At 43.7% G+C, this 19,784-nt stretch overlaps 2 long non-coding RNA genes across 2 annotated transcripts; one reads left to right on the forward strand and one right to left on the reverse strand.

The window, feature by feature from the left end:
- The first annotated feature begins 2,502 nt into the window (after positions 1 to 2,502).
- Positions 2,503 to 2,877, forward strand: LOC120659873. Its single transcript, XR_005669240.1, has 3 exons — positions 2,503 to 2,532; positions 2,596 to 2,703; positions 2,778 to 2,877. It is a non-coding gene; the product is annotated as an uncharacterized LOC120659873 (long non-coding RNA).
- Positions 2,878 to 5,401: 2,524 nt separating this feature from the next.
- On the reverse strand, positions 5,402 to 18,927 carry LOC120659872. The gene is made up of 3 exons (XR_005669238.1): positions 18,464 to 18,927; positions 13,319 to 17,276; positions 5,402 to 5,962 (listed from the first exon to the last, which is right to left on the reverse strand). It is a non-coding gene; the product is annotated as an uncharacterized LOC120659872 (long non-coding RNA).
- Between the last annotated feature and the right edge of the window lie 857 nt (positions 18,928 to 19,784).

A 19,784-nucleotide genomic window follows, 5' to 3' on the forward strand; every position in this document is an offset into this window, starting at 1 on the left:
AGAAGTATTAGAAAATAAAAAAATTGCAATATAATATTAGAAAATTTTAGAAAATTATAGAAAATGTTAGAAAATTGTAGAGAATGTTAGAAAGTTATAGAAAATGTTAGAAAATTATAGAAACTATTTTGTTGAAACAGTAGATTAGCAATCAGTTTAATTATTATTATGACTGATTAGTGGTGCATTTAGGTGTAGTTATTTATAGTGATTAGTGTTGATATAGTATATTAGCAATCTAATTAATTAATCTTAAAAATCGCAAGATAATATTAGAAAATTTATAAAATGTTAGAAAATATTAGAAATTATTATAAATCATTAGAAAATCTTAGAAATTATTTAGGAAATATAAGGAACTATTAGAAATATTTAGATGTGTGCGATTGTATTGTATTGTTTTGATCTTACGTGGTAGGTATGGCCGGGGTTACTCCTGCGTTGCTGGACCCAACAATAGACTCGGGTCACCGGTCCTTCCTTGCGAAGGTTCAGCACCAAGAACTAAACGTGCTGCGTCCACGTCCACCTGCAGAGTTGGTTCCTGTAGACCCACGATGGGTGCCCAGGTGATATGTCGTCTATTTTCTATTTTTATCCGTTATACATTTCGTTATATAATGTATTAACATTTGTGCACTGTATGATGTAGGCTGAGCGAGGCAGATCTTCTCACTGTGGCTCGTCTTGCTGAGAGTGCTTTGGTGAAGCTAGACAGGTCTCTACTTTAGCTCTCGTTGACAGATGGAGACCTGAGACACACACGTTCCACCTCCCTTGTGGGGAGATGGCACCAACCCTGCAGGACGTTGCTATGCTGCTTGGTCTTCCTACCACCGGAGACGCTGTCGGGCCCCGCGTGGTACCTTCTACGTGGCTGGAGGATCTTGAGGAACGTTTTGCAGGTGTTGCCACCACGATTGATCCTGAAGATTTCAATGAGCACCCACAGTCGAAAGGCCCTTCCAAGTCATGGCTCCTACAGTTTCAGGTACAATTTCGTACAAAACGATGTGTTGATGTATTTTATGGCTTTGAAATACCTCATGTGTTTCTTATTCTCAATGTTCGTACTTCATTGCAGCCGGATCTATTGGCAGCCGATGCTGATGAGTACAGCGTGACTAGATTACTCGAGGCATACCTGCTGTGGTTGTTTAGGTACATCATGTAAAACAACTCACATGGCCACTGTGTGGATAGGGTGCTTCTGCCCTACGCACAGGAGATCGCCGATGCAGATGAGGATGTCATACCCTTATATAGTTGGGGTTCAGCGGTTCTTGCATGCACATATCGTGGACTCTGCAAGGCATCACGGCAGAATGATAGGAATGTTGTCCTAACGGCGTGCCCAATTCTGCTACAGCTTTAGTCTTACGAGAGGATTGCTATCGGTCGTCCCATGATTGACCAGTCACCGTACAAGCCGGATATGTACGGTGACACGAAGGACGACAGACCCACCGTGGGGACTCTCTGGTACTTTCGACAGATATGGACCCGATAAAAATTTATATTCTTTGCATACTATGGTCATACATTGTTCCCTCAATACCTTTCTTATGGACACATAATTTTTATTTTTGCAGAAAACATGGGCACATGTATAGACCCGGCGGTCTTATCCTGAGTTTGTTGCCGAATTTGATCGATTGACCCCAGAAGACATTGTGTGGGAGCCATACAGTCCTTCGGCTATAGCCGCACGTGCACCGCTTGGGATATCTTCGGTGTGCACACAGGACCAGGGCCTATGGATGACTACTGCAGCTTTGGTGTACGACGTTGCAGTTGAGGCCTACTGCTCGGATAGAGTCATGAGGCAGTTCGGTCGACGCCAGTCTTTTCCTGTGTCTTCAGCGTTGGATCGTGTTCCGCGCCACGATCATAGGTCACAAAAATGTATAAGTCCCCATGTACTAATAACGTGAAACTAATTTCTATTTAACGTGCAATTTATCAAGGGCTGGACATCCTTTCTCGACAATGTGGGTCACTAGATTACAACCATGGGTGGCTGCGTGGGATGATGCAGGCGAGCAGTTGGCTGAGGATACCGGTCCACACACTGAGCCTTCGTTTCGGGCGTACCTGACCTAGTACGAACCGAAGACTCGTTGCCGTTTGACGTATGTTGACATGCATCCACAGCCGCATGTTGCAACTTCGCAGGATCGCTATGCAAGACACAGGGATGAGGCATTAGCTGGGGATGTGAGTAAATGTTGACGGCATTTTCGATCTTTTAAGATTTGTATACTAAGTTTTTTTGGTTGCAGTTCGAGGCCTGTAGGTTGCTTGAATTAGATTGCTCACTAAATGTAATGAGGATTCATGGCGGATCTACTATGAGCATGCCGGCACAACTCGAGGCCTGGACCACTCAACGTGATAGAGCCCGAGGCATCCTTCAGGCCTTTGGTACGCGGACGGAGTACGAGGATTCCTACGGATCGTCGCAAGCATCGATGTTGGTTCCTTATGGTCCCGCATGACAGCAGCCTCCCTTATACCACCGACAGTACGAAGGTATGGTGTGATATTTACCGATCCGTATATTTATATGTAGTATTTAAATACAACTCCACACAGGGTACGAGTACCCCGGTTCTCAGCCCTATGGAGGGCCAGGTGCCTCGCAAGGGGCTCCATTTCAAGGAACCCAGTTTACCTCTATGCCACCAGCTGGAGGGACTTTAGGTAAATATGTGGTGCATAATTTTATTTGCTTATGTTTTATGGTCGAATTCTCATACGTTATTATTTATACTCAGGATCACAACAGTTCACCGGAGTGGGGCCGTCTTCGTATCACCCTATGCCGCCACCAGGAGGATATGAAGAATCTTCTTCCTATCCACCACCACCACCACCTGGAACACAGGGTACGTAGTATAATTTGTACGGAATTGCATTCACCTATTGAATGTTGCTTAAAACCTTTTTTTGTGATCTGTAGGGTGGTCTGAAGACAACGACGCGGCCTCCTTCGACGACTTTACACGGTTGTTTGCTACGCCTGCCCAGGACGAAGATCCCAGCTTGCATACACCTGTGGCTTTGTTACGCCGTCCTGCCAGAGACGTGAGGCCACCGGAGAGTCATAGCTACCCTACAAATCACGTACACGCACAACATAAGAAAGGTCGGAATGGTAGGGGTGGTTAGCTGTTGGCACTTGTTTCTCTATTGTTATTATGGACTGTTTCGACTGTTCGGATTATGGTTGTTTATGATTGTGGTAGTTTACTTGTCATTTGTTTCTATAGATATTATTGATGTGAACTTGTTATATTTGTGGGTTCCATAATTCTCGTGAAATAAGGGAAGTTCTTGCGAATTTTTTCCGTGATTTAATTAAGGACAAGTTAGGTGCGGGAGGAGTTAGCGGCCGAGATCCCGCCGACGATGATGACGACTACCGCATACAGCGTAAATTTCGTGATACGCTCGTATAGCTCAAAATAGGGACCATAGTGTATCTAGCTGCGAGTACGAGATCACAGGTTGCCACTGCTCAGCACGGCAATCACGGGTTTCCCATATGTCGCATTGTTTGCCCAGACAAATGTGACAAAAGACGACAGCCCAATAGCAGTGCCCTTTCACCATTTCAAAAAGATGTGACAACACGGCAACCACACCAGCTCACCTTCAAAGCAGTCTCTCTGGCGAGGACGACAGAACTATCATTCTACAGCGAAGGTCTGTGGTGTGTAGTGGGGAAGGCGGCATCTAGGCATGATCGACCGAGCGGCAGCGATGTAGTGCTGTGAGTCTGCATGCACTTAGATGCTCTACATGCACAGAGATGCATCGAGTAGTCAGTTCAATAATTGAATCTAGCCTTTTTAGTGTTCGGTCAGCTAGCCTCTTCACTGTGTTGTCATGTAGGCTTTTCAGGTGCATTTACACTCCACACTCCGGGTATCAGATCTTTGTGCGCCTATAAATACTCCGAAGTTTGTGAACTCCCAGCAGCACTCAAACACCAAAGCTCATTGTATACCCAATGTCTGGAGGTGCGTCTAGTGGGAAGAATTACTACGGTTTTGGGAAAGGAAAAGGGGGAAGAAAGGGAGAACCCATAATATGGGAGGGGCCTTTTGGACCTGATTCCTTTCCGGAACCAGTGTTTGAGTTTCCGCCACAGCACAAGAGTGAATTTACCAATGAAACTCCTCTTCGACAATACGATAACCATAGAGAACCGTGGCCAAAATGCAGACATGGTGAGGACTGCTTAGTGCAGATGTGCACCGACGGGATGGATGGCGGTCGGCGTTTCTTCAAATGCCCACACGCATGGGTAATACTCGGTTGTTTTATTTCTTTATCTTCATTGAGACACCTTACATGAAATTTATTTTGTAGTCTTCAGATGCTCCAGAAACTGTGGTTTTACCAGGTGGATCGATCCTGCACCAATTGATTCAGTTCAGGAGTTCATCGTGTACCTCCAGATAAAGATCTTTGATCTGGAATGCAAGGTGAACCATTACGAGGAAGTGAGCGAGGGTAACAAAGACGACGAAGATGATGATACCAGCAATGCTGCCGCTTCACAGAATGAACCATGCACTATTCCTTACTGCAACTGCCCTTGTCACAAGAAGAAGGGGCCCGGCCCCTCCGGCACCACCGCCTGCACCACCTGCAATGGGTGGATACTGCGGAGAAGGCTCAACGCAGTTTGCTACATGAGGGTACGGCTACTAGGACTACCTAGTGCTAGTGACATGCTGCATCGTTGTGTTTGTTGTGTTTTTTTAAATTACCTAAGGCATGTTAGCTTAGTTCAGAATCTGTTTACCGTAGTTGCAACGGGTTCGGCCATGCCACTGCATGTCCGATGTGTGTTTCATTAACGTTGTATTATGATGTAATTCCTATGGTTTACATTGTGTAATGCAGTTTTTAGTTCTTAATTCTTACCGTTATATTTGATGTGTGGTTCACAGTATTCTAGTCTCCTGAAAAGGTCCGAAAATATTAAAGGCAAGTTCGAAGATTCACTAGATTGCTTATGCGTGCGTGGCACCTCGGCGCCGTGATCTGTGGCGCCAAGACGTGTTATCTCGGCGCCACATATTACGGCGCCGACCCCTAGGGTCTATTTCTACAAAAAGTTACAAAAAAGCATATATGTGAAATTCTTTCAAAAAAAGGGCAAAATTGCAAAAATTACGGCCGGTCGCCCCGCAGCCGGGCGGACAGGGCCGGCCGCCCCGCTGCTGGGCGGCCTGTGCCGGGCGACCGGCCCCCAGGGACCTGCGCGCAATTTTCTCCTCGAAATTTTTTTCAGAAATGCCCCTGCCGCCCCCCTGCCGGGCGGCCAGGTCCCGGCCGCCCGGTAGTGGGGCGGCCGGGGTATATTCCTATAAATTTCCAAATCGAAAATGTATTTTTGTAAAAAATGAAAAAAAATATAAAAATTAAAAAACCACACCTGAGACGGCACAACTAGCCCATATGAGACGAGCAAGCCTACAGCGCACGGTTTGTAATTCATCTTTGCACGTACTATTAATTGTTACTCTCTTGCTTAAGCTTTTAATACAAATGTTTCTTGTAAATTCTTGCATGCTTTAGCTATAGTTCATTAGTTTTTATTCTTGCTAATTGTTGACGCAAAAATAAAACTGATATATATAGCCTAGCGCTATCAAGTCCTAACCGATTACGGCAAACATTACTCGACCCTAAAGAAAAGACTATCTAAAAGATAAACTATTTAAAATATTACAACCGAATCATCAAGATTTTTGTAGAGTCCGGATCCTCTTCTCCTTCCTTGACTTCATCGGCAACCCTCCATCGGCCGAGTACCAGAGCGGACTAATCAACATCTTCGCAAAATATTCTCCTGGACCATCGGACAGACTCCCATCGGCCGATTCCAACTCTGTGCATCTTTTGGTTTATTTTGAATCGGCCACCTTTCTTTCACCGAAATCACCTTCCTTGACGCGTGTCAAAAAATGGTGTCAACACATGCCCCCCAGTTTCGGAGTAATTTGTTTTGCTCTGAAATTAACTCCAGTCATGATTGCCAACGTTTAAACGAATCTCCGTTTTCCAAACAAATAGAGTATCAAATTCCCATTCTACCTTTGGGCACGAGTTATAAATATCTTTATCTTCCTCTCCGCTGGCACATTCCCTGTAACACCTCCACCTTCTCTCTTGCTCGAGAACACATCTGTTCCGCCGCCGCCATTGCAGCTCTCTAGGGTTTCGAAGATTCAAGTCCAAAGACCATCCCCTCCAGCAATGGCATCCATCTTCTAGATTCCAGAGGTATGCCTCCCTTCTTCATCTGTAGCATTTGTTTTTCACCCCCTTCCGATCCCTTCAGTCGTGTCCCTCATTTCCGCCTTCATTTTCAGAATTTGAGGGGTAACATGATTATTCCGCTAGAAAATCAATCTAGCATGATCTGCTTAGGTCCCATAGGAAATAATCTCCCCAAGGGTACTGCTAGTTAATTTCACAACTGGTAAAGATATCCACAGTTATGAATTCTATAACCCATCAGTGGAAACCAGACAATTGGGATTTGGCCAAGTGCCACCCTCTTTTATCTTTATCGGCAAAATCCAATTCAGAGAAGCTCTCAATAGCGCTCTCTCTTATAGTCGGCTGAAAGATTTGGAGCCTGATGTGAACATGATACTTCTAGCTGATTGGCACATTGCACCTTTTGCCACCACCCCTTTCATCCAATTGTGGTCTGAATGGCAAGAGCATATTTTCTGTAAATCGGCAAACTTATACTGCATCGCTCTAGACAACAATTATCAATCAGGCGAGCATGAGGTACAAGCAAAATTAACCCCCACAATGTCTTTCAGCACCTCTTACTTGCAGCCTTTAACTTCTACTCTTTGCAGGATGATGATCGGAATCCTCCAACAATCAGTAGGAATGGGCAGCCGATCAACTACGCCCTGCCAGCCGATAAACCAAATATTGGCTATGGTGCTCCAACTCTGACAGATGTGGCCACTGGGAGAAAACATAAGGTATCTTATACCAAGGTGACAACTCGTAAGAAAAAGAAATCTCCAAGCCAATCTTCAGCAGCAGCAGCACTCCAAATAGACACTCCGATCGACCTTCCCTCCTCTTCTTCAGAAGGTAAAAGCCTGAACCCCATGTCTTCACTTTATCTGAATGCTGATCACATCCTTGCTTTATAATTAAGATGTCCCTGAACACCAATCTGGAGGAGAAGAAGACTCTCCTCAGACATCATCGAATGTTCAGGTATTATTCTACTTTCTCAGCAAGTATCTAAATCTTTTCATGATTCTGAATCTGGTATTATTTCCTTTCGGTTTCATCAGATACAACACTCGCCTCCAACTCCCAGGAAATTCAGGGCAGACTCTCCATTGATACAGGTACGATTTCAAAACTTGCTCATGAACATATTCTGTATATTTCAGACAATCATCCTTCAGCTTGCCGACCATGCACTATCTGAATTACTTGGCCAGCCAAACACTGCAATCCCGAGCTCTTCATCGCAACCCCTCGTTCCTGCTGGCTCTAATCTAGAAGAAATACGCCTGAAGCAGGTAAACAACTATTCTTTCTATTGGACGATCCCATCATCCCTTTGCCTTCATTGGCTATCCTAATCACATCTCCCTGTCAGGCACAAGAATCTCAAGACAATAGTCTGTTTTTTTTCAAATTGGAGCCACTCCCCAAGAAGAAGGAGAAGAAGTAACATCGGCCAATCCAGTTGTATTGTCGGATGAAATCAAGGCCAAACTCCAAGAATCCCTCCAATTCCTAAATCAAGATATCGCAACTGATCAAGAATGCACAACCGATCCACGCCATCTTGGAAGAACTGGAGGGTAAACTCCCAGAAGTAATCGAAGATGCACTAACTCCTGCAGCCTTCATCGAGAGCCACCGCGCACAATTCAACAAGGCTCAGAAACAACTCGCCGATCGTCATCGGCAGGAAGAAATTATCAAACAGAGGGACAACTTCAAAGCTTTAGCAGAATCGGCCGTTGGTGAAATCAAGTCCTTGAATGACACCCAGGCTAGCATCTTGAGGAACAAAGCTAAATTGGAAGTTGAACGTGATCGTCTTCTGCAAGAACTTAATCGGGTAAACCAAGCAATAGATATCGCAAATCACGATCTTTCTCAGATTCCACCGGCCATCACCAAACTCCATGAAGACAAGCAGAAATACGCTCGTCAAGCATATCAACTCCATAAGAGTCTGCAGCCGATTTCTAACTCATCGGCGGATAATAATCAAGTGATCGCAAACATTGATTAAATTCGCCTGCGTGCGATAAAAGTAATACGAGAAGCTCTAGGATTACTTTAAAGGCACTCCATGTATTGTAATCTCCAGGAATTGCAAACACATGATCCATTTCCAGAAATTCTGTCTTTGTGATTTATTGCTCTAAGGGCGACTCATATCGTGTCGGCCATATTACAACCGATGCATCCAACTTGCGAATCGGCTTTCACATATTTTTTGCACTAAAGGCAATACTTCCTAGTATTGGCTATAACTTACAAAATCCGGCCGATACTACAATCGGCCATACCCCCCTTTGATCAAGACTCATCCGAAGAATCTCCTGATTTCACCGATGTAACTTCATAATCAGACATCCGAAAGAAATTATTCTCCCAAGTTTGACCAGAAAGACAATTCATCCAATCATAACTCACTATATGGGCTTCAGCCGATGCCACACTGAATGACGAATCGGCCGATACTATTTCAACAGTATCATCAACCCACTGAATCAAACATTGATGCATAGTAGATGGAATGCAACAATTGGCATGTATCCAATCCCGACCCAACAGTAAACTGTATGAACCTTTGCCATTAATAACGAAGAAAGTAGTGGGAAGGGTCTTACTGCCAACTGTGAGTTCGACGCATAATGTCCCCAAAGCAGAAGATACGATTCCTTCGAAATCCTTAAGCATCATATCAGTTTTCGTCAGATCATCTTGATTCTTCCCAAGCTTGCGTAGCATAACATAGGGCATTATATTCACGGCTGCACCTCCATCACCCAACATCTTTGTAACAGGCTTGCCATCAACGAATCCATTTAGAAATAGTGCCTTAAGATGCTGCCTCTTATCATCTTCTGGCTTCTCAAATGTTGCTGGCAATGGTTCCAAATTTAATTGTGCCATGGCTTCCTCTAATTCTGGTTCATGATCTTCATCATCTTGGGCCATAAACTCTTCCGGCATTATGAAAACCATATTAATTGGTGCAGCCGATAATCCAGAATCTTGATCACCATCGGCCCTGGGCTGAGCACGCCAAACTTGTGACCTGATCCCTTTCTTGCGCAGACTCTGTTCTTGTTGTTCCTCAATGATCTCCAGCTGGCGTAACCTCTGAACATGTCGCTTCTAAGACCTGGTCAAACCTCCTGGGCACCATTGAGATTGATCCGTGCGATCAGGCTCACATTCTGGATCTGTCTGCATCAGCTGATCATCTTGTACTCTATCATCGGCCACCTGTTCTAGCCGATCGTGTACAGACACTCTTCTCCCAGCAGGATCACGTAGCATTGTCCTGCCCCCCCAGTCGATCATGCACCGATATTCTTTTTCCTAGCCGATCATGCACAGGAGTGCGCTCACACCAATAGGGCTCATGACGCGATCTTTCATATGATATGCTGCCTTGACCATTGCATTCGGGACAATCATATGCCGATGGCAATGTCAATCCTTCTTCCCAGTAGTAGACAAAGAAAGGACACCTCCAATGATCTTGCTCGCGTCGCTCATCTTCTTCTCTACGTTGCCGCCTTTCACGATCACGCTGAAACTTGTTCAACAACATTTGAGACGTTACACGTCTACGTGGTGTCGATGAACGTTCAGCATCCTTCATCGGACCCTTTCCTTTGACATCATTGGCCACTATCTGCGCTTTAGGATCAACAGCTCCAGATTTCTTGGCCGATGATGACGTCAGAATCTTGACTTGAGGAGAGCCTTCATCTCTGGCCACATCAACCATGTTTGTGGCGAAAGGATGTCCGTCGATCTTCATCATCTTCTTGGGAGCCTCAAATTTCAATCTCCCTTGTTCGCAAGCCATCTGAATCTGCTGTCGGAAGACCTTGCACCCATTTGTATCATGCGATGTGGCGTTTTGCCACTTGCAGTACTTTATATTTTTGAGCTCGTCCTCCAATGAAATCTTGTGATATGGCTTCAACTTGATCAATCCTTCCGACAATAACAAGTCAAAGATCTTGTCGGTTTTGGTGATGTCAAACCCATACGACTCAGGCTCTTTCTTTCCAAACGGACACGTCACCGGACTCATCATTAGCAGAATATTCTACATAGTTGATCTTCTTCTGAAAAGGCTTCTTGGACTCGTAGGATCGAGTCTCTCCTGTCATTCGACTCGCGATCTGGCTAATGCTTTCAAACTCCTGCGATGCATATTTATCTTTAATGTGCGGCAAGAGCCCAGTAAATGCTGCATCTGCCAACTGCTGATCGGACAGAACCAAACTGTAACATCGATTCTTGACATCTCTGAACCTTTGGATAAAAGCTGTAACCGATTCATCGTTTCTTTGTCTCAAGCCGGTCAAATCGGTCAACTTTAACTCAGTAATCCCAGAGAAGAAGAGGTGATGAAATTGTCTCTATAGATCGGCCCAATATAATATGGAGTTTGCTGGCAAAGTGGTGAACCAAGCAAAGGCCGATCCAGACAAAGACAAGGAGAACAAACAGACTCTGAGTGCATCCTGGTTGCCTGCTTCTCCCAATTGTAGAAGGAACCTATTAACATGTTCCATCGTAGAAACTTCTCCCTGCTCTGAGAACTTCGTGAAGTTAGGCATCTTGTACTTGTGTGGGAGAGGAATCTGATCGTAAGCCAGAGGATAGGGAGTCTTGTACATAGCAGATTGTTGTTTTGTCCTCAAACCAAACTGCTCTCTCATCACTTCAGCTATCTTTGTGCTCCAATCAACTTGCGGCTCAACTATTGGCATTTGTTGAGGGGAAACCGTGTTCACTGCATTGGTCATCATCGCAAGTTGCTGAGCTACATGACTCATCGGCTGTCCAGCCGATTGCATCTGTTGGGCTTGCTTAGCTATCCGATTAGGTGTCTGCTGAGTCATCGTCGGCTGTGTAGCTGATGGGTTAGCCGATTGTTGACCACTAATATCCATGTACGGCACATTGACATACCGTATCTGTCCAGTTGCTTGATTGTGGAATACCCAGTTGATTCCCTTCTGATGCGGAGATTGCGACAATAACACTTTTGAAGGAGACTGGGGTTGGAGCAGGATAGCAAGACACTACTGTGGGGTCATCGGGGGTGGCGCCGATGCATTAGCTTGTGCCATCTTTTGTGGACTCCATGCGCCTTGTGCATTCAGTTGTGTTGCCAATGCATCCTGCTGTGCACCCATCGGCTGAACGGCCGATGGATCAGGCTGAGAGGCTATCGGCTTAGAAGCCGACGCATTAAACTGCATCTTGGGTGGCGTAGAAAAGAAATCCGGATGCATACCATACCCAGTAGCAGGATCCCATCCTTTAGGAAATACAGACGCAGATCCACCTAGCACAGTTATAGCAATCGGCGGCGTGGTTGAGTAGATAGGATCTGCCATACCCGCCAATGCTGCAGTAGTCATCTGGGGTGGAGTTTGACTGTTGCTTGTTCCTGCTTGGCTATTTTGAGCCGACAGGGCTGCTGCCATAGACACCTCCAAAGGAGTATATTGCATCTGATCTGGTTGTATATAGCAAGGACCCATGCACCCTGGTAACGTGCCTTCAGCAAAAGTCTTGACCACTGCATTGTGCACCGTGTTGCCCTATGACTGTTGCACTCTTGATGAAGGCTTGTGCCACAGCTTGACCAACTGCGTCTATCATCTTACTTTCACGTTGAGCCTCTGTCAATGGCTGGAAAGATGGAAGATTAAACTTCTTATTCACCTCACAAGATCTGTTGACGCTGTACGATTTGAGACAATCACGCTTGAATCTCTCCACCAGCTCTTCATATTCCTTCTTTTGTTCTTCTTTGAGCTTGTCTTCAGGAACAGGAATCTAGTTTTCTTCACTAACTGCAGATTTATCTGTGAGTTCCACCATGTTGAAGCTTTTCGTGTCCCACTGGGCGTGCCAAAAGATGTGTTGACGCAAAAATCAACACACTGAAATCCGAGGGCAAGTGTTCGCCAAGCACGGAAAGTGAACCAAGCGTGCCAGTCAATTTGACCTGAAATTGATAAGGGAGAAAACAAAGTCAAATTCGAGAGCGTATCGGCTGGGATTCCGAATATCTCTCAGATGGGCGTATCGGCAAGCTTTGCCGATACTATAGACGACAAAAAAGGTATTAAATGCAAGCGTGTGGTGAATGAGCATATCGGCAGGATCAGCCGATACACTAAACGACAAAACCGGCTTTGAACAGCCGATCGTGTATGTATGACAAGATCTAAGCTACGAATGTGTAACTCAGATGATGTGAAGCTAAAAACAGATCTAAACCGACTCTTGAGATAACAAAAGTGTTACTCCAAAACCTAAAACCGAAAGCCGATCCAGTATGTTTTTAGATGTGATAATGGCCAAAAAGTATAGAAAACCCTACAAATCTAGCCGATATCGATAATTGGTGAATAAATCTAGACGAGACGACAGCGATACGCCCGGAAGTCAAAGCCTAGATAAACTCGATAAATTTTGAATAGATTTGAACGAAGCCACAGCGATGCGCCCGGTAGCTAAAGCTCAAATATACTCTGTAAAACAAAAACTTACCAGCAAATCAAGTCGCTCGAATGTGAGACGTCCTTGATCAACTTGAAAGAACTCGTCGAAAAAAGAAGAGAAAAGACGAAGTCGTCGAAAAAATACAAAGGAATTGTAAAGTTTGTTGTATTGGGTGTGTATCAAGTTTTTTCAGTCCCTTACAACTGATATATATAGCCTAACACTATCAAGTCCTAGCCGATTACGGCAAACATTACTTGACCCTAAAGAAAAGACTATCTAAAAGATAAATTATTTAAAATATTACAGCCGAATCATCAAGATTTTCATAGAGTCCGGATCCTCTTCTCCTTCCTTGACTTCACCGGCAACCCTCCATCGGCCGAGTACCAGAGCGGACTAATCAACATCTTCGCAGAATATTCTCCTGGTCCATCGGACGGATTCCCATCGGCCGATTCCAACTCTGTGCATCTTTTGGTTTATTTTGAATCGGCCACCTTTCTTTCACCGAAATCACCTTCCTTGACACGTGTCAAAAAACGGTGTCAACACTAATCTTTGTTAGTTCTTGCATGCTTTGTTAGTGCGAATTAATTAGTACTTGATCTTTCTAATTACAACAAATCTTCGCATGCTTTGTTAAGTGTTATTTACTGTTATAGCTTTGTTCGTGCACACTTAATTAGCTCTAGTCTCTTTTAGTGAGACTTTTGGTCAGCTTTTTTTTGTTAAGCTTTGCTTCTGCTTGTTTCGAGCTTTGCAAATCATTGCTAAATCATTGCGTGCTTGGTTAAGTGAAGCTTTAATTTGGTGGTAGCTTTTGCTCGAGTTGTTTGTTTCTTTGTTGCTTCCTCTTGGTGTCACATTTTAGTTATTCTTCACTTTCACTTTGCGTCGAGCTTTCCTAATCATTCTTAGGGTGAGCTAGTCACGAATTGCTTGTCACCCTGGTGGTTATAAGAGAGGTGTGTTAGGTTGAATTTAGGACATAGAACTTGTTCCCTTGCATCATCAATGTGTTTGTTTATCTAGTATATAGGTATAGCTTATTGGTTGTCTATATGTTCACTCCGTGGCCAACAATAAAACCTTAGTCCTGCCTTTGGCCAGAACCACTTCTGATCACATCCCTTGCAAAATCCAAATTGGTACCAGAATTCCTAAGGCCAATATTTTTAGGTTTGAAAATTACTGGTTTAATCATGACTGTTGCTTTAGTCAAATTTCAAATGCCTGGTCCATCCCTTCCAGGAAGGTCAATAGTGCTCATGTTGTTAGTGATAAACTAAAATTGCTCAGAAGAATTTTAAAGCATTGGGCTAAAGGTCTGTCCAATTTGTCTGCTCTTATTGCAAACTGTAATGCTACTTTAGCCTTTTTTGATAAGTTAGAAGAACACAGAGATTTATTCCAGCAGGAGGCAGACTTTAGGAGCATTCACAAATTGCATATTCAAAATCTGCTGAGAATGCAAAACATTTACTGGAGACAAAGATTTACACAAAGGCTGGTCCAATTTGGGGATGAAAATACCAAATTCTTTCATGCAATGGCTACTGAGAGATACAGGAGGAATGTCATCAGCCAAATATCATACAGTACTGGCAGATTGGTTTCGGATCATGGTGAAAAGAGTGGCCTTTTTTATCAGGAATTCAAGAGAAGGCTAGGCATCTCCATTGAAACTTCCATGCAGTTTGATCTCCAGACTCTCATGCAGCCCTGTAGTACCTTAGATAATCTTTGTCTACCTTTTAGTAAAGAGGAAATTGATGCGTTAATACTAGACCTTCCAAGGGATAAAGCTCCTAGCCCAGATGGCTTTAATAGTCTGTTCTACCGGAAAACTTGGCATATCATCAGAGAGGACATTTACAAGCTCTGTCATGACTTTCACAGTCATTCTACAGACCTCAAAAGTATCAATTCCTCTTATATCACGCTTGTCCCAAAGAAAGACAACCCAGAAACTGTGAATGATTTCAGGCCCATCTCACTCTTGAATACTCCCCTCAAAATTATAGCCAAGCTTCTTACTAATAGATTACAGAGGGACATCAACAATGTTGTTCATTCCAACCAGTATGGTTTTATCAAAGGGAAAAGTCAAAAGTATCCAAGATTGTCTTGGATGGGCTTTTGAATATTTGCAACAATGTCATCAGTCAAGGAAGGAAATCATCATCCTCAAGTTAGATTTTGAAAAGGCCTTTGACCTTGTGGAGCATTCGGCCATCATTAAAATCCTTCAAGCTAAAGGATTTAGCTCAAAGTGGATTTGCTGGATAAAAGATATTCTCTCCACAGCAACTACATCTATCCTTCTTAATGTTGTGGCAGGAAAGGAATTTAAGTGCAAAAGAGGGGTCAGGCAAGGCAACCCTCTATCACCCCTTCTCTTTGCTATTGCTGCAGACTTACTCCAGTGTGTGATTAATGATGAGTATGCACAAGGACATTTAGTACCTCCATTCCCTCAGAGTGCAGAAGACCCTTTCCCAATAATTCAATATGCAGATGACACCATATTAGTCATGCAAGGCTGTGACACTCAATTGCTGCATCTAAAAGAAATCCTTCATAGAATTGCTATCTCAACTGGGTTAGTTGTGAACTACCATAAATCTTGCCTCCTACCCATTAACAAGAGTCAAGAGAAGACTGCTCAACTTGCAAGTGCTTTTGGATGTTTAATTGGCACATTTCCCTTCACTTATCTTGGCTTGCCAATGGGGCTTACTAAGCCCCAAGTCAAGGATTATGCTCCACTTATCTGCAGAATAGAAAGAAGGCTCTCAGCTAGCTCACAATTTCTCTCCTATGCTGGACATTTGCAACTGGTAAATTCAGTTCTATCTTCCCTCCCAACTTACTACATGTGCTCTCTCAAAATTCCTGCTGCTGTAATAGAAATTATTGATAAGCATAGGAAAAACTGCCTGTGGAGAGGAAGTGATTTCAGGAAGAATGGTTATAATCTGGCGGCTAGGAATTTAGTTCAAAGACCAAAAGGCAAGGGAGGACTTGGATTCATCAACCTCAGCCTTCAAAATGAGGCCCTATTGATCAAGCAATTAGACAAATTTTACAAAAAAGAGAACGTGCAATGGGTCAAACTTATCTGGCAAAGATATTACAGGGAGGTTGTCCCTCATCTTGCAAGACAAAAAGGCTCCTTCTGGTGGAAGGATATCTTAAGGCTTCATGTAAAGTATAGGGGCATTGCCTTCTGTACCCCTAAGAATGGTGACACGATAGGTTTCTGGGAAGATTTAGTTGATGAAAGTATTTACTCTTCTCCTTTTAATACAATGATGCGCAGTTCTCCTGTGTATTCGAGAAAAAAAAATGAAAGTATTTACTCCAACTCCTTTCCAAATCTGTTTCAGTTTGCCAAATCTCCAATTATTTCCTACTGGAAATTCAGAACTTTGGAGGATCAACTAGAAGGTTTCAATATTCCCATGACCAGGTAGGCACACAACGATTTCTTAGAGCTTCAGCATGATCTGGAACAGCTACAACAGGTTCAGGATGGAACTAAAGATGAGTGGACTTTCATTTGGGGAAACCAGAGATTTTCTTCTAGCAAATACTACCAACATCATTTTGCTAATGTGGCTCCCCATCCAGCAGTCATCTGGATCTGGAAATCCAAATGTATTTCGAAAATTAATTTTTTTGCTTGGCTGGTGTTGAATGACAGGCTAAACACCCGAAACATGTTAAGGAGAAGACGCAAATATCTGGAGGAAGGCTATAATTGTGCTCTTTGTCAGGATGGCGCTGAGGAAACCATTGAGCACTTGTTCTTTTCCTGCTCTTCCTCAAACTGCAGATGGTTTGTCTTGGGTATTATCTGGAACGATGCAGGAAACATCTTTGAAAAGCTTTCTACTGTTAAGCAAGCTTTCCCATTTCCTTTCTTCATGGAAGTGGTCATGATAGGTGCATGGTGTATCTGGAAGGAAAGAAACGCCCTCATTTTCAAGAGGGAAGGCTCCAAATCTGTCTACCTGGAAGATTGATTTCAAGAGGGAAGTACGTGGTCATCTATGTAGGATTAAGACTTCTCTTCATGATTCCATAAGCTCATGGCTTGATGCTTTGTAATCACCAGCACTGGTTTTCTTTTCTCCTTTTCTCCTCCTCTCTTTTGGCTAACCTCTAGTTAAGCCATTTATGTAAGTTCTCTAAAACTCTTTTTTAATTAATGTTGCCGGGGGGCTCTTGCCCCATGGTTTTTGCTCAAAAAAAAAAACCAGGAAACTCATGTTGAAGTGCAATGATCTTCGGTCAATAAGCTGTCTGATTCACTACTAGTACAGCAACTCACCTGTTGAACTGCAACTGACCTGTTGTTTCTCAAGGCAACCAAACTAGGCGCCAACCACGTCAGCTGACAAAAGCATAAATTTGCTCGTATGCATGAAGGGAGTATTCAGATCCGAGTAAGAAGGATTGGGGCCCATACCCTGCATCTCTCAAAAGAAGAGAACCAACCAGCATAATTAGTTATTGTCTTATTATTCCTCAGGTATATAAGTTATCACTTACGAGCACAGGCACAACCAAACTATTAAGGATTTGTAAGCACACCAACCCCTCCTAGTTTAATTAGGACACTTAACACCCCTAGGGCTCTGCTTTTCTAATTTAACCAAGCATTCCTAATTAACTAACTAACTCCATAGCCGAAATATTCTTTCCTAATTAACAAAACTATACAATCAATCGACTACAGCTCCCAGACAAGTAAAAGAGCTCCTGGCTGGTTTGAGTCAGGCATCACAATAGTTAGTAACGGAGAAAAACATTTAACTTCAAGCTGAAAGATTAAATATCCAAAAACATAATGAATGAAATTAAAAGTTTTGATCAAAGAATGCAACTATGGAAGTTCAGATTAATCATCAGTTGATGGCTACTTTACACATAGTTAGCATGATACTCTAGGCATTTCTTTTTTCTCAAGTAGGGGGATCAATTTAGTTTAAAAAAACACTCTGAAAAGAGGAGCTCATCATAACATTTAATAATGAAACTAACAATTTCAACTTAGGATCAGTGAAAACTGGCCCCTTCTTCATGCATCCAATATATGTTTGTGTACGTGACCGCTGTTTAGCTAGAGGCAAGGAAAGTCTATCTGCACAAAGAGAAATAACTGGTGCAAGCATCAACATTTCAAAAGGAAGGAGGCAGTCATTCAAAGGAGATATTGGGATATTGTCACTCACCTGGTGGCAGGCAAATGAATAAATGGATCCCATTTACTAAACGGAAACTACCAAATCAATTCTTATAAGCAATTAATACAAGTTTGCAACAAATCCTGCCACATTACTAAGGTCAGCCTCATTGGGGAGTGTTATCGCACAGTTACCAAGACTGTAAACTAGTTAACCGAGTTGGAGGAGTATCATGGTGATGACACTCCTCTCACATCCCATGATACTTCCTCTCCTCTCTCTTCATAATAACTTTGCCATGTCAACAAATTTAATACTTATGACACTCATATATGACACTCCTATTGAGATTGGCTTAATAGCAGCAGAGTACCAGTAAACAACGATATCAACAGTTCAAGCTCCTAATAGCTAGGCCCCAATCAGCATAAGCGAAAATGAACTAGCAAGCCGTGATACCAGCGACTAACCAAAGTAGGCCCTGGCGATCCGCAGGGAGCCACGTCCACCTCAGCGCACGGCGGTGCCCGATGGAGTTGAACCCGGTGAAGATCTTGACAAAGGCCATGCCCTTGTGACGACCGTGCGATCCAGTGGCGAGGTGGGACTAGAGCTCTGGGGAGCCCGTAGCGGAGACATCTCGGGGCGGCGGTCCCACATGATGAAGACTGAGAGCGGGCGGGAGGAGTGTGGGCAGCGGCGGCATGCGGCGGATGGCGAGGCGGAGAGGGTGAGGGCTGCGGCGAGGAAGCTGGTGAGGCCGAGGAGGCGAAGAAGACGTTGGGGGAGCTCGGCATGGCGGCAGGCTGGCCAGTCTTCCTCCCCTGCGCGTGAAGCCGGCACGGGCCCTGAGATGGCAGTGTTTGTCGGATTGGAGCTTGGGAAGTTGGGGAAGGCGGAGCGGGTGAGGGGTGGCCACGACTGTTTGGAAGCCCAGTTGCCCTGTTTAGTTCCCTTCAAAATTCCAAAACTTTACAAGATTCCCCATCACATCGAATGTTTCAACGCATGCATGAAGTATTAAATGTAGCTAAATAAAATAACTAATTACACAGTTAGATTGTAATTTGCGAGATGAATCTTTTGAGCCTAGTTAACCCATGACGGGACAATAATTATCAAATAAAAACGAAAGTGATACAGTGTTTTACACCCAAATCTTTACGCAACTAAACAAGGCCTTGATCGAGCCGAGCCATAGGGCCTCAATTGGTGCGACACCTCATTTTTCACCGCCCACCTTTGGCGCAGTGGGGTATAGGTTCAGCGGTGAAAATGATTTCTATAGTAGTGTCTCTTTGGTGCAGAGTCGTTGATTTTCAGCACCCAAAACTTTCATCCATTGTAGGTGTATACTCCCTCCGTCCTATGAAAAGTGCAACTCTGTGTTTGGAAAAAATCCCATAAGGGCTGCAATTCTAGAGGTTGGATCTCAACTACTGCCTAATTAAACGCTCAGATTTTATTTGCATGCAAAAAACTATCCGCATGTGGCAAATAAATGAGGGTACCAGAGTCTTTTCACGCCACCACTAATCTGTCTGAAAAACTAGAATTGCACACTTCATGGGACGGAGGGAGTATGTTGTAACTAACTACTACAACAGTCAAAATATCAGGATAAAATTCTTAGCTCTGTGAGTCTTTGTAATTGATACTAGTAACTCGGGTACACTATAGAATATCCTCAAGGTGCTTTGCTCTGATTTCTAATTGCTATTGCTGTGTAAACTGTAGTAAGGTATGAAGGGCAAGATGATTTCATTCATGACTGTTTGGTTGAAGGATGTC

This window comes from Panicum virgatum, chromosome 2N (assembly GCF_016808335.1).
Source record: "Panicum virgatum strain AP13 chromosome 2N, P.virgatum_v5, whole genome shotgun sequence".
Taxonomy (NCBI): domain Eukaryota; kingdom Viridiplantae; phylum Streptophyta; class Magnoliopsida; order Poales; family Poaceae; genus Panicum; species Panicum virgatum.